The 12,902-nt window shown below is 50.2% G+C and overlaps 1 long non-coding RNA gene across 2 annotated transcripts; it reads left to right on the top strand.

Moving 5' to 3' along the window:
- The first annotated feature begins 6,833 nt into the window (after positions 1-6,833).
- Positions 6,834-8,795, top strand: LOC125524039 (uncharacterized). 2 transcript variants are annotated; one of them, XR_007290523.2, is made up of 3 exons: positions 6,843-7,206; positions 7,784-7,939; positions 8,017-8,795. It is a non-coding gene; the product is annotated as an uncharacterized LOC125524039 (long non-coding RNA). The 2 variants fall into 2 exon arrangements; XR_007290522.2 differs by having other exon boundaries at positions 6,834-7,206; positions 7,784-8,795.
- Positions 8,796-12,902: the final 4,107 nt, after the last annotated feature.

Genomic DNA, 12,902 nt, shown 5'->3' with positions numbered 1-12,902 from the left:
GAAGGAGGAGCGTGGCAATCCTGCAGGGCTTCGCCAAGCACCGCGGGAGAAGATGAGAACCTGGGAGAGGGGGAGGGCTGCGCCAAGACTTGGGTTCAGCTGCCCTCCCACCCCCCACATATATAAAGGGGCAAGGGAGAGGGGGGCCGGCCCCCTCAGATCCAATCTGAGGAGGGGGCGGCGGCCAAGGGGGGTTGCCTTGCCCCCCAAGGCAAGGGGGGCGCCCCCCCTTTAGGGTTCCCCCAAACCCTAGGCGCATGGGCCCTAGGGGGGAGGCGCCCAGCCCACTAAGGGGCTGGTCCCTCTCCACATACAGCCCATAGGGCCCTCCGGGGCAGGTGGACCCCCGGAACCCCTCCGGTGGTCCCGGTACAATACCGGTAACCCCCGAATTCTTCCGGACCGTATGATGACTTCCCATATATAAATCTTTACCTCCGGACCATTCCGGAACTCCTCATGATGTCCGGGATCTCATCCGGGACTCCGAACAACATTCGGTAACCACGTATATCTATTCCCTATAACCCTAGCGTCATCGAACCTTAAGTGTGTAGACCCTACGGGTTCGGGAACCATGCAGACATGACCGAGATAACTCTCCGGTCAATAACCAACAGCGGGATCTGGATACCCATGTTGGCTCCCACATGTTCCAAGATGATCTTATCGGATGAACCACGATGTCGCGGATTCAATCAATCCCGTATACAATTCCCTTTGTCTATCGGTACGATACTTGCCCGAGATTCGATCGTCGGTATCCCGATGCCTTGTTCAATCTCGTTACCGGCAAGTCTCTTTACTCGTTCTGTAACACATCATCCCGTGATCAACTCCTTGATCACATTGTGCACATTATGATGATGTCCTACCGAGTGGGCCCAGAGATACCTCTCCGTTTACACGGAGTGACAAATCCCAGTCTCGATTCGTGCCAACCCAACAGACACTTTCGGAGATACCTGTAGTGTACCTTTATAGCCACCTAGTTATGTTGTGATGTTTGGCACACCCAAAGCACTCCTACGGTATCCGGGAGTTGCACAATCTCATGGTCTAAGGAAATGGTACTTGACATTAGAAAAGCTTTAGCAAACGAACTACACGATCTTGTGCTAGGCTTAGGATTGGGTCTTGTCCATCACATCATTCTCCTAATGATGTGATCCCGTTATCAACGACATCCAATGTCCATGGTCAGGAAACCGTAACCATCTATTGATCAACGAGCTAGTCACCTAGAGGCTTACTAGGGACATGGTGTTGTCTATGTATCCACACATGTATCTGAGTTTCCTATCAATACAATTCTAGCATGGATAATAAACGATTATCATGAACAAGGAAATATAATAATAACCAATTTATTATTGCCTCTAGGGCATATTTCCAACAAGAAGAATCTCTGTCGCAGACTCCGTCGACGCCGCAGACTCCGGCTAGCGCTCACGGAGAGTCAGCACCCAGGTCCGCGGCCATGTCGACGCATACTCCCTCGACAGCAGGGAGCAGCCAGGCGGGCTCATATGCAGAACGAACACCTGCAGCAATCTCCACTCCAGTGGGCGTGGAGTTCGTCTCTCCTCCGTCTGGGACCCTTGTGCTTGATGCACATGATCTGGCCCGTGCGGCTCACCGCTTTTGCCGCGTCGCCGATCTTTTTGACGAGTCTGAAGACATGGTGCAGCACACTGAAGAGCTGTTGATCGCGTCCGCTGAGGAGCCAAACACTTTCAGAGAAGCTGAGCGCGATCCAAGCTGGCGAAGGGCCATGCTCAAGGAGATGGGGTCCATCGAGGAGAACAGCACGTGGGAGCTGGCACATCTTCCCGCCGGTCACCATGCCATCGGCGTGAAGTGGGTTTTTTGCGTGAAGCGGGACGCCGCCGGAAACATCGTCAGGCACAAGGCCCGGCTTGTCGCAAAAGGATTTGCGCAGAGGCAGGGGATCGACTTCGATGAGGTCTTTGCTCAAGTGGCTCGACTGGAGTCAGTGCGCGTTCTCCTTGCTCTCGCCGCGCACGAGGGGTGGGCGATTCACCACATGGATGTGAAGTCGGCCTTCCTCAACGGCAACCTGGCAGAAGAAGTGTATGTCCAGCAGCCGCCGGGGTTTGTTGCCGCCGGTGAGGAACACAAGGTACTGCGTCTACGAAAGGCACTGTACGGACTGCATCAGGCTCCGAGAGCGTGGAACGCCAAGCTTGATGCAACGCTTGTCGCCATGGGTTTTCGCCGCTGCGCCTCTGAGCATGCGGTCTATGCGCGCGGTCCAACATCGAGCTTCTTCTTCTGGGGGTGTATGTGGATGATCTGGTGATCACCGGAGCAGATTCGAGGGAAATTGACAGCTTCAAGACAGAAATGAAGGGCACATTCAGAATGAGTGATCTCGGGCTGCTATCTTATTACCTGGGCATCGAGGTGCGCCAGGAAGCAGCCGGGGTGACCATTGCTCAGAGCGCGTACGCTAACAAGATTATGGAGAAGGCTGGACTGGCTGGGTGCAACCCGAGTCCGACGCCCATGGAAGCACGTCTGAAGCTGAGCAAGGACAGCACAGTGGCTCCATATGATGCAACAGAATACAGAAGCTTGGTGGGGACGCTGCGCTACCTCACGCACACATGGCCTGACATCACCTATGCCATGGGCTATGTGAGCAGATTCATGGAGTCGCCCACTGTCGAACACCTGACGGCGGTGAGGCACATCATCAGATATGTGGCGGGGACACGCAGTTTGGGCTATCACTTCCCGCGCCGAGGAACTGGAGAAGCCGACCTCTTTGGGTACAGCGACAGTGACATGGCCGGCGACATAGACGACTGCAAGAGCACGACGGGGGCACTGTTCTTCATTGGAAAGAGCCCTGTCATCTGGATGTCACAGAAACAGAAGGTGGTGGCCCTCTCATCTTGCGAGGCAGAGTTTATAGCAGCCACCACTGCTGCCTGTCAGGCGGTGTGGGCAGCAAGACTGCTCGCAGAGATCACCGGCGATAAGCTGTAGGTGCCAACACTTCTGGTGGACAACAAGTCAGCCATCGCACTCTGCAAGAACCCGGTACTGCATGATAGAAGCAAGCATATCGACTTGCGGTACCACTTCATCAGAGAGTGTGTGGAAGAGAAAAAGATGGAGGTCGATTACATCAGAACTGAAGATCAGTTGGCTGACATCCTGACAAAGCCTCTGGGACGAGTCAGATTCATTCAGCTGCGTGACAAGATTGGGATGAAGAAAATAATGCAGGCAGACTAGAGTTTAGGGGGTGATTGTTGAATAAACCCAAGTCTTAAAGTACTTAGGCTAGCATAGTTTGTTTTTCTTCAGTTTCGTCAGGTAGTTTCAGGTAGCGAGATTAGCTCAGTTTCTGTTGGACTTTTGAACGAGTCCTGCGCCCCTCCAGATCGCTCGTGGGATGGCACGAGCACCACGATCGGTGGTGGCGCAATGTAAGGGGCCACGACCCCGTTTCCCTTGTTGCTTTCCGAAAATAAAGAGTAGAGAAGAAGAGTAGAAAAGCTGCAAGTTTTACGCAGCACAAAACCTCCCTGTTCTTCCTGTCATCAGTGTTTTCCAGGGTGAGATCGAGGTGAGGTGAGGCAGATAGGCTAGAATTTGCCGACACTTTACATGAGCAGTGTAATGTGCTCGCATCCTTTCCAGCAGCACATTCATGTCCATGTCCTCCACCGCTTCCCAATCCAAGGGATCGTCGTCCATCGCAGGAAGGTTGGAGTCCACCTGCACCTCCATCGCTTGCTCCACCTCTCGCTTGGTGCAGCCGTCTTCTTCCTTCCTTTTCGTGGCACACCCCTCGAGACCGGTCGGCGGCGCCTTCCTCTTCAGTGCACCCTCCTCGCCGCCGTGCGCCTCCTCCGCCTCATGGGTGCGATGGTCGAGCGGAAGGCCCATGCTGTTCGTGGTGCGCGGCTTCAGTCCACCGTCGGCCCACGAAATCGGGTAGGCCTGATCCGCCGCGCCTCTCGACTCGCCGAGTGATTTACTGGTTTGCAAGTCGCCGATGTGGTTGGGGATTGTTGTGAGGAGGGGGCGGCGGCTTGCTGTATATAAACGTGGACACAGACCCTATTTATCTGTCCGGACTCCGTATCGCGATCGATCCCCTCGGTCGTATGGTGTCCTTCCTGTTCCTCTCCGGAACGGATACGCATTGGGCTAGGCCAGTTCCTAGTTTGTCGGGCTCAACCATAGTTTTAAATAGACGGCTATAGCTCCGTTATAGCCTGCTATAGCCTTTTCAGTAGGGTGCCGCTAAATGGTCGCCTTCACAAATAGCCCGCTATAGTCTGCTATAGTCCGCTATAGCTTCGCTATAGCTGATTTGAAGGCCTGCCGCTATTTTCCATAGCCCGCTACTTAAAACATTGGGCTCAACTCGTAGGAAAAAAAAGATGCGGCAAATACATATATGTTGGGCCAAACATGACACTTAATATATCCAAAAAAGTTTGCAATAACTAGAAGGAACTTTGTTATAAAAAAAAGGATCTCTGTTAATATAAAAAAGAACTCCAGCAAAAAAAGATTCCTAATATTTTCTTTTTGCCACAAATATCTCAGCCACTAAGAGCATCTCCAACACGGACTCTCAAACAGCCCGCATATGTTTGAACCGCTCAGTCCGGACGTATTATGTTATCCAACGCAGTCCTGTATCGATCCGCTCGGCGGTCCAGACACACTTTTCCCTGCAAACCGAATACAAACTGTGTGTGTGGGGAGGGGGGGGGAGTCCGAACAGCAGTCACGTAAGATTCTGACACCTGAGGCCCACTAAATCCCCCTCCCGATCTCATTTCCTTCCACTTTGCCCCTTCTTCCCCTTGCTTTGCATTCGCACCCTTCACCTTCACCACTGCCGATGTACCTCTCCGACTGGCACAGAGGCATTCCTGGACGTCCGCAACCAGTCTCGACGCGTCCGCTCGCCTTTTACGACGGCACTGTCCGCTACAGTTTGGTTGTAATTTAGTATTTTAGTGCTTGTCAATATTGACACAGTGCTGGTGTTATGTATTCTGGGAGTTCTTTTGGATCCCATCTCATGTAAACTGTGCAAAACTACTAGACCTTGAAGGATGTACGGAGTAATTACGGACTGATGTCTTGTACTTCCTCGGTTTCTTTTTACTATGCATATAAAATTTGTTTGAAGTTAAACAATACAAAGTTTGACCAAATTTATATCAAAAAACATAAAACATCTAGAATACAGCATAAAAATATATTTCATGATGCATCTGATAATATTGATTTCATAGTGTGAATGTTGATTTTTTTAATATAAAGTTAGTCAAACTTTACAAAGCTTTGATCAAATTCTATTCGCAGATTAAAAGCAAACGGAGAGTATATCTCAGCTAATCTCTCGTCTCCCCTGATTTTTCATGACGCGTCAGCCGGTAGCTATCATCCGTTAAATCCATCCATAGCTCTAGCAAAGCTCTAAATTTTGGGAACAAACAATATTAGGAAAAGGGGAGTGCCATGCAACACCCAAACCAGGAACTAACCGATTGGTGTACTGTATTGTCTTCCACAGCATCCTGCAATATGCTTAAGAATATTTCTGCAGACATAATGGAGTTAAGATATTTGAATATGGATGCCGTTTTCTAGTATATTTTTAAGGGAATCAGTACACCTCAGTTGCCTGATTTTTAAATTTGAGCCAGTCGATCTTTTTGGTCGTTGGATGCGCAGATCAAACGATGGGCAACTATTCTTCTTCCTCCAGCTTCTTCTTCCCCATGCCACCGCACAGGCCGCCGGCCAAACCGCCTGCGACAGCCATCCACGGCCGGCGGCGCTCCCACGCAGCCTCGCCGGCCCCTCTCCCCGGAACCGCTCCCCACCGCTGGTCAGCCCTTCTTCTTCCTCCAGCTTCTTCTTCCCCATTCCGCCGCACAGGCCGCCGGCCAAACCGCCTGCGACTGCCGCCCACGGCCGGCGGCACTCCCGCACAGCCTCGCCGGCCCCCTCCCCGGAGCCGCTCCCCACCGCCGATCTTGCCGTCGCCCCCCCGGCCATCCCTGTAGCCGCGTTCGTGTCCGTTTTTTTTCTCAGGCAAGCCCTCACCACCGCCCCCACCCTAATCCCCAAGATAGATAATGGGGCAGCTCTCCGGCGAGCCCCTTCTCCTTCCTTCCATCCGTCGAACTCTCAAAATCGAGTGACCCCAATTTGAAAATCAGTCGACTCACATTTAGCTAATATGAATTTTTAAGCATGCTAGGTTTTGTACTGCTTCTAATGCTGCCAAAAAAACTGAACGATCACACAAGAAACAGTAAAAACTCGTGATTGTGGGTAAGCCTTCCAAGTGGTGACGAACTACAAAATCCAATCGTTGGTGCATATAATTAAGCAAATGGTAGATATATAGGAAATTATAAACATTTAGTTCAAACTTCTTGTATAATACAAATCTACTTTCATAAAATTTCGCACACTAATATACCATAGCCTCGTTTAGCCTCTCGGATGGATAGCATTAGTCAATGTACTACTGAACATAGAACATAGCACACTCAAATCTCCTCTCATCTCAGGTAGATACCAGCGGCGGAGTCCCATCATCAACTGCACCAAGCTCTTCACCCTTCTCGCATCCTGATCATCACGGGGTTCGGGTCCATCGCAGGAAGGTTGGAGTCCACAGTGAGGACGTATCCTATGCACCGGTTCAACTCGTGCAACGAATGTACCTGTAGATTCTGGGCCACTGGATTCATAATAGATGGAACAGATTTATCACAAGAAGGGCTGCAGGTACATTTTACGCCCTGGACCTTGCAGAATTGTCGAAATGCCGAAATAGTCCTCAACATAACCTGTCCTCTCCTTCCTTATCCTGTTCCTCTCCCCATCCTCTTCTGATGGCGGCTGGCTGATGACGCCGGCCGAAGAGGGAGAGCAAGACGACGCCCTTCCCCCAGTAACCCCCAGCCTCTCCCCTCCCAGCCGCGGCCTCCCCATCGAGGTAGCAGTGCGGTGACGCTCGGCGTCTCCTTGATCTCCCCTTGTCAACGCACTTCCATGTTCGGCTGCCGTACACCCCCATACCCTCCCTGCTCGATGCCACCGAGCTCCGGTAGTCCAGCTCATCAAATCCGGCGGGCCGGAGGCTGCAGCTCACCATGTTCCACAGCGTCCAGCTCCAATCCGGCAACTGTAAGTGCACTGCACTGTACATATCCTAGTTGTAGTGTTATACCGCTGACTGATGTAGCCTGTAGCAACGTTTGTTGAAGACTTGGAGTAAATTCAAATTAATTTAAGATTTTGTGTTAGTCTTGAGAGAATAGAGATGCACCTCAGTTCAGATTTTGTTCTCTTCTCTTGGTCCAGTATCTCATTATTAAGAAAAGAACATAACAGAAAAGAACAGGTCATTTCTTTCAGTAGGATTTTTCAGAAATGAGCTAGGCTAGCTAGCACCTAGCAGTGTTGGTGTACTAAGAATTGGCACTGGTAGCTGTAGCTTAGCTTGTCATATATCAAGTACTGGGATTGTTGTATATTAACAACTGACAGTAGTAGTGTAGTTTGTAGCTTGTCATATATTAAGAACCAGCAGTAGTAGTGTATTCCAAACTGGGCTTGTCATATATTAAGAGTTGTAGGTTGTAGCGGTACTGAACTTTTAGTTGCTATATAAGCAATATAGCTGGGCCTTATGTAGTTATGCTGCATTTCTTTTATACACTGTCTTGATACATTCAGTTTACTTTTGCAATTTCTAAATTAGATGAAGAACAACTGCAAGATGACGAGCCATCTGAAGATGAAGCTGGGGTTACCATCAATTTAAAGAGCAATTTAAAAAAAAACCTTCAACCAGATCATTTTTTGACCCTTCGTCTTGATATGCATATGAAATCAGATGATATTCCTATTTTTTCTGGTATTGTCTACATGCTAATCATAATTACAAATTTGATTTGATTAGATGATTGCTCACCTGAGCCATAACAATTTCAGGTTAGCTGTACTCCTATTCCTTTTAAATTTTCTATAGCATATCAGGATTGTAAGATGAAGAGCTATCAATAAGTTCAAGAAAAAGCTTGAACCAATGGCAGCAAGTAAGGACAAATTCTTTTGTAATCAACACTCACTAGTGATTTTAGGAGTTGTAGTCATGTTCTGGTACCCAAATTTTAACTAGCATCGTTGAAATTCTATTCAACATAAGTTTAATTCTTGTCAAACCAGATCAGTTTGTTGACCTTTCTGTCTTGGATGTGCATATTAAAATAGGCGATGTTCCTTTTTTTTTCAGGTATGATCTGCATGTTCTGTTGCAAGTTCATATCTGGAAAAAAAATGCTTGTTGTGACGAGCTACTATTCTTTCAGGAAGCTGAACATGCAAGTTCATATCTGCAAAAAAAAATTGCAAGTTCAACTGCATCCACCGTCTCTTTCAGGAAGCCAAGATGTCTTGTTCATATGATCATGGGATCTGCACGGTGCTCAACCTATTGGCATACAAAAGCATCCCTCGATTCATGTTATTCGTGGATGATGCCCTTGTGGAGTGATCTGGAGCTATGGACACCTTCCCTAAAGCTTGAAACATGTAGTTTATGTTTAGATTTTGTAATGTGCTAGAATGTTTGGAACTTCAGTTTTCTACTTTGTTTTTGCTTTTCTGAACTGCCATAGGCAGATGTCGGTGAGCAGATATGTAACTGGCTACGATGTGGTTCCATTTTAATTAAATGAAGCCGGGGGTTCCACCCTATTTTTCGGAATAAATTTCACCTTCTCAACAGAATATATGAGTTTTGTATTGCAAGTTAACCAGATCACAGCGCATGTCGGTCGGCGATAAGCAGAAGCATCCTTTGCGAAAAGCAGAAAAACAGTCTGTAGACTTTGCAGAACTCCTGATCACTCTTTGTGTTCACCTAAAGAGTCAGCCGATCACTCCCAGGCCTGATTAGACCACCAAGCATTTGCTAAGCTTCATTAGCAGATAAATAAAAGCTATATAGCACTAAAATTTTGACTTAAACCAGCTTCTGAGTTGGTCCTGAAGCAGAAAATAATTTTTTGCACGTACAAGAGCACCGCCGCTATGTTTACGCGCTCGCCGGCAGCAATGGCGTCTTCGTTGGGCGCGACTCAGAGGAGAGGAGGGGAGCTCGTGCTTCAACGGCGCATCGGCGCCCGAACTAGGTACGGGGATAGAAGGGGGAGAAGGTCAGGAGTAGGGGAGAGAGAGGCGACGGACGAAGCAGCCTTCCCGAACCCTAGCGCGCAGCTGGGCGGGCTGGTACAGAACATGACAAGGAGAGGAAGACGATGCGGGTACAGAGAGCTCAGATCGCTGGATTTAGCTGTACTTGAAGGACTGTCTTGCAAATGTACCAGCAAATCCATCGCCGCCCAAATCCTGTCCCTCTCTTTTGAATCTAACGGCCCACGTATATCTGGTGCATCCGGTGCACCAGTTTGGCCGTTTCACCAGATACGTTCTCGGAGTCCACATGCACCTTCCTAGCTTCCTCCACCTCCCCCTGGGTGCACCCATCCTCTTCCTTCCTTTTCACGGCACACCCCTCGAGACCGGTCGGCGGCGCCTTCCTCTTCAGTGCGGCACTCTCGTCACCGACGAGCTCCTCCTCCGCATGGGTGCGATGGTCGAGCGGAAGGCCCATGCTTTTCGTGGTGCGCCGTGCAGGTCTAATCCGCCTAGCCTCTCGACTCGCCGAGTGATTTACTGGTTTTGCAAGTCGCCGATGTGGCTGGGGATGTGTTGTGGGGGCTGATAGGCGCCGGTCCGCCGGCGCAAGCGCCTGGCCGGTCGCTCGCCAGCCGTACGATGGGGGCGTGCGCAACCACTCAATGCACTAGTCTCTTTCTTTCCCAGCTCTTTGCATGTGTTGTACATGTGGGTGATTTACGTGTTTCCAGAGCAACCCGTGTTCCCAGCCCGTCGCACGCGCAACACTCGTCCTGTGCACGCGTACGCGTACTCATACAATGCACCGCCGTCCCTTTACTAGTCGTAGATGACGGCCGCCGCCATCTCCACCGACCGCGACACATCTTCCTCGCCGTCAGGCCACGACTCGCAGCAGCGCTCGCCACCGCCGGCCGTAACGTCGCTCACCGGTGGTACTATCCATAGTCGCCTATTTGAGCACACACACCATTGTTGGTGTAGCACTCGTTGTCGCCGGTTCAAGCAAAAGCAGGCGCCCGGTTGCAGAGGAAGCTATCATGTCATGTCGTCAGATGCCGTGCACCATGCTAGTTGCAGCATACTGATCTATTGATCCCAGTCACGCCCCATGCCGGTTGCAGCATCTCGGCAGCGCACATCGGTCGTAGCATCCAGGTCGGATTCGGCAGCGCACATCGGTCGTAGCATCCAGGCCGGATGCTCCCAGCTGCAACCGGCTATGGCAGAGTTGCGCTCGGTGCACGGCGAAGTTGCAACCAGTGTGCCAATTGCTACGGATGGAGTCGTTTTTTGCTACAACAGGTGAAAGTTGGGGCTGTGACCGGCGCATGGAGGAGCTGCAACCAACACCGAAAAATGTTACGACTGGCGGCCGAGAAAGATACTACCGGTATTGTTTTTTGCTGCAACCAGAGAAAGCATGGGCTGCGACCGGCACACGAAGGTGCTGCAAATAGCACTGAAAAATGTTATGACCGGCGGCCGAGAAAGCTACAACCGGCCTCTAAAAAAGCTTCAAGTGAAGAAGTGGAAGCTAGAAGGCGGCCATGAATGCCTCGTCCACCGTCGCAGCTCATTGCCGCCACTCTGCGTCGCCGTCATAACTCGTCACTGTTGCCTCACGCAAAAAGCTTGTTGTAGCATGGCCCGTGCTGGTCCCAGCAAATCAGCTTGCCAGTCGCAGCTTTCCATCTCGCTACTCCCAACAAATAATCTCCTCCTATCCTCGAAAAAGAAACTTCATAAATTCTCGGCAACAAAAAATCTCGCCGGTCGCAACAAAAATTCTCACCGCTCCTAGTAAAATTGGTCGACGGCTCGAAAAAAAAAAATGCTTGCCATCGCGGGGACGTAGCAAAAATTCTCGCCAATTGTTAGTCGTAAAATATAATCTCGCCGGTCATTAATCGTAACCAAAATTCTCACCGGTCCCATCACAAATGATCGCCAGCAAAAAAAAATTACTCGCAATCGTCGGGTTGTAGCAAAACTTCTCGCTGGTCACCGGTCCTACGAAAAATGATTGCCGGTTCCAATAAAAAAAAGTAACTTGCCATATTGGTGGGACGCAGCACAAAATTTTCGCCGATCGCAACAAAAAGTCTCGCCAATCCCAGCAAAAATGATAGCCATTTTGCAGAAAAAAAAAGGCTTTTACTACTAGGACGCGGCAAAAATTCTCACCTGTCCAAGCAAAACAATTCGTCGTTTGTAGCAAAAAAAAAAGTTTGCGTCGCTGGTCACCGCGAAAAACACACCGTCCCAGCAAAACTACTCGTCGTTTGTACTAAAAAAAAGTTTGCCGTTGCTGGTCATCGCAAAAGGTTACACCAGTCCCATGAGAACGACTCGTCGGTTATAACAAAAAATGCCTCATTGGAGCCGGTCACAGCAAAAAATCACACCGCTCCATCAAAAAGGACTCGCCGGTTGTAGCTCAATATCAACCCTTTGTAGCTCGGCTGGGCTGTTGATGGCAATTGCATCGGAAAAAAGAAAACAAGTGAACAAGGCGGTTGGGAAAGGCGGCCCAGGCCCACCAGCATGTGCGTCCGTGATGCAACAGGAGCCAGTCGATCAATGCGGATCGTACGCTGCGCACGCGACCGGCGCGCGGTTAGGCCGGTCCGCCGGTGTGCAACGTTTCCCTTTGTTGTGAGGACGGGCCGGCGGCTCGGTGTATATAAAGGTGGACACAAACCCTAAACATGCCCGGACTCCGTATAGCGAATTCGCGATCGATCCCCTGGGTCGGTATGGACTACGCCAGTTCCTAGTTTGTCGGGCCCAACTCCTCCTAGAAAAAAACATACGGGAAATGTTTATATGTTGGGCCAAACTTGGCACTTGCCATTATACGAAGTCCAAAAAAAGCTTGCAATAACAAAAGGGGGCTGCTACGCGTCCGCCAGTGGATGAATTGGAAACATCGGCCGCCTCCTTCGCCGTTGGATTGAACCACAAATAGCCGATGGATCTTCCCTGAGATGCGCGCCGCGAAATTGCAATAAGGTAGATGTAACGCAGCTCACTCCGCAACAGCTACTTTGTTAAGAAACCACCGAAGTGTTAGACTCTGTTGTCTTGCAATTGACATCTTGTTGCAGAAACTATCCATATAAACAATGAGAACGGTAGGAACAAGCCAAAATGTGATTCCTGAACGCAGCAGATTCCCATCGACTACACGCTGTCACCATGTTAGTAGGCTGTCACCCCTATATACTAGTAGGCCAGCACCTTTCTCACATCTCAGTTGCCGCTGCTAAAAAATTAACAAGACTACACGCTGCCAGAATGTCACGGCCCTCTTACTCGATTCAAGCAATCATGGCGAATTACAGGCAATTCTCGCTAGGGTTTGTGAGTGAGAAAGGGGATCGGGAGGTAGGAGGAAGGAGACGGGGAGTGGGTTTAGTCTATTACAATTCCGTGCCCCTCTCTGCCCCGCCAAGGCCTACTTAACAGTCCACTACAGCTCCGAGGTCGATGGATCGTAGAGCTTGTTGGGCTTCCTTCTTCTCTTGGGCCGCCCGGTAATGCTGGTGGGCTTTGGTGCAGTATCTGTCGTGACATCCCCCTTTCTTCAGACGCGGCTTGACCCCAAGCCGCAGCCCCTGGGAACCGGCTCCGGATCTCGAAGAAATCTTCCCACGACGCCAGCGCCTCTGGCT

This window comes from Triticum urartu, chromosome 7A (assembly GCF_056163025.1).
Source record: "Triticum urartu cultivar PI428250 chromosome 7A, HENAU_Tu73, whole genome shotgun sequence".
In the NCBI taxonomy this organism is placed as follows: domain Eukaryota; kingdom Viridiplantae; phylum Streptophyta; class Magnoliopsida; order Poales; family Poaceae; genus Triticum; species Triticum urartu.
This window is presented reverse-complemented; position numbering and strand designations above follow the sequence as displayed.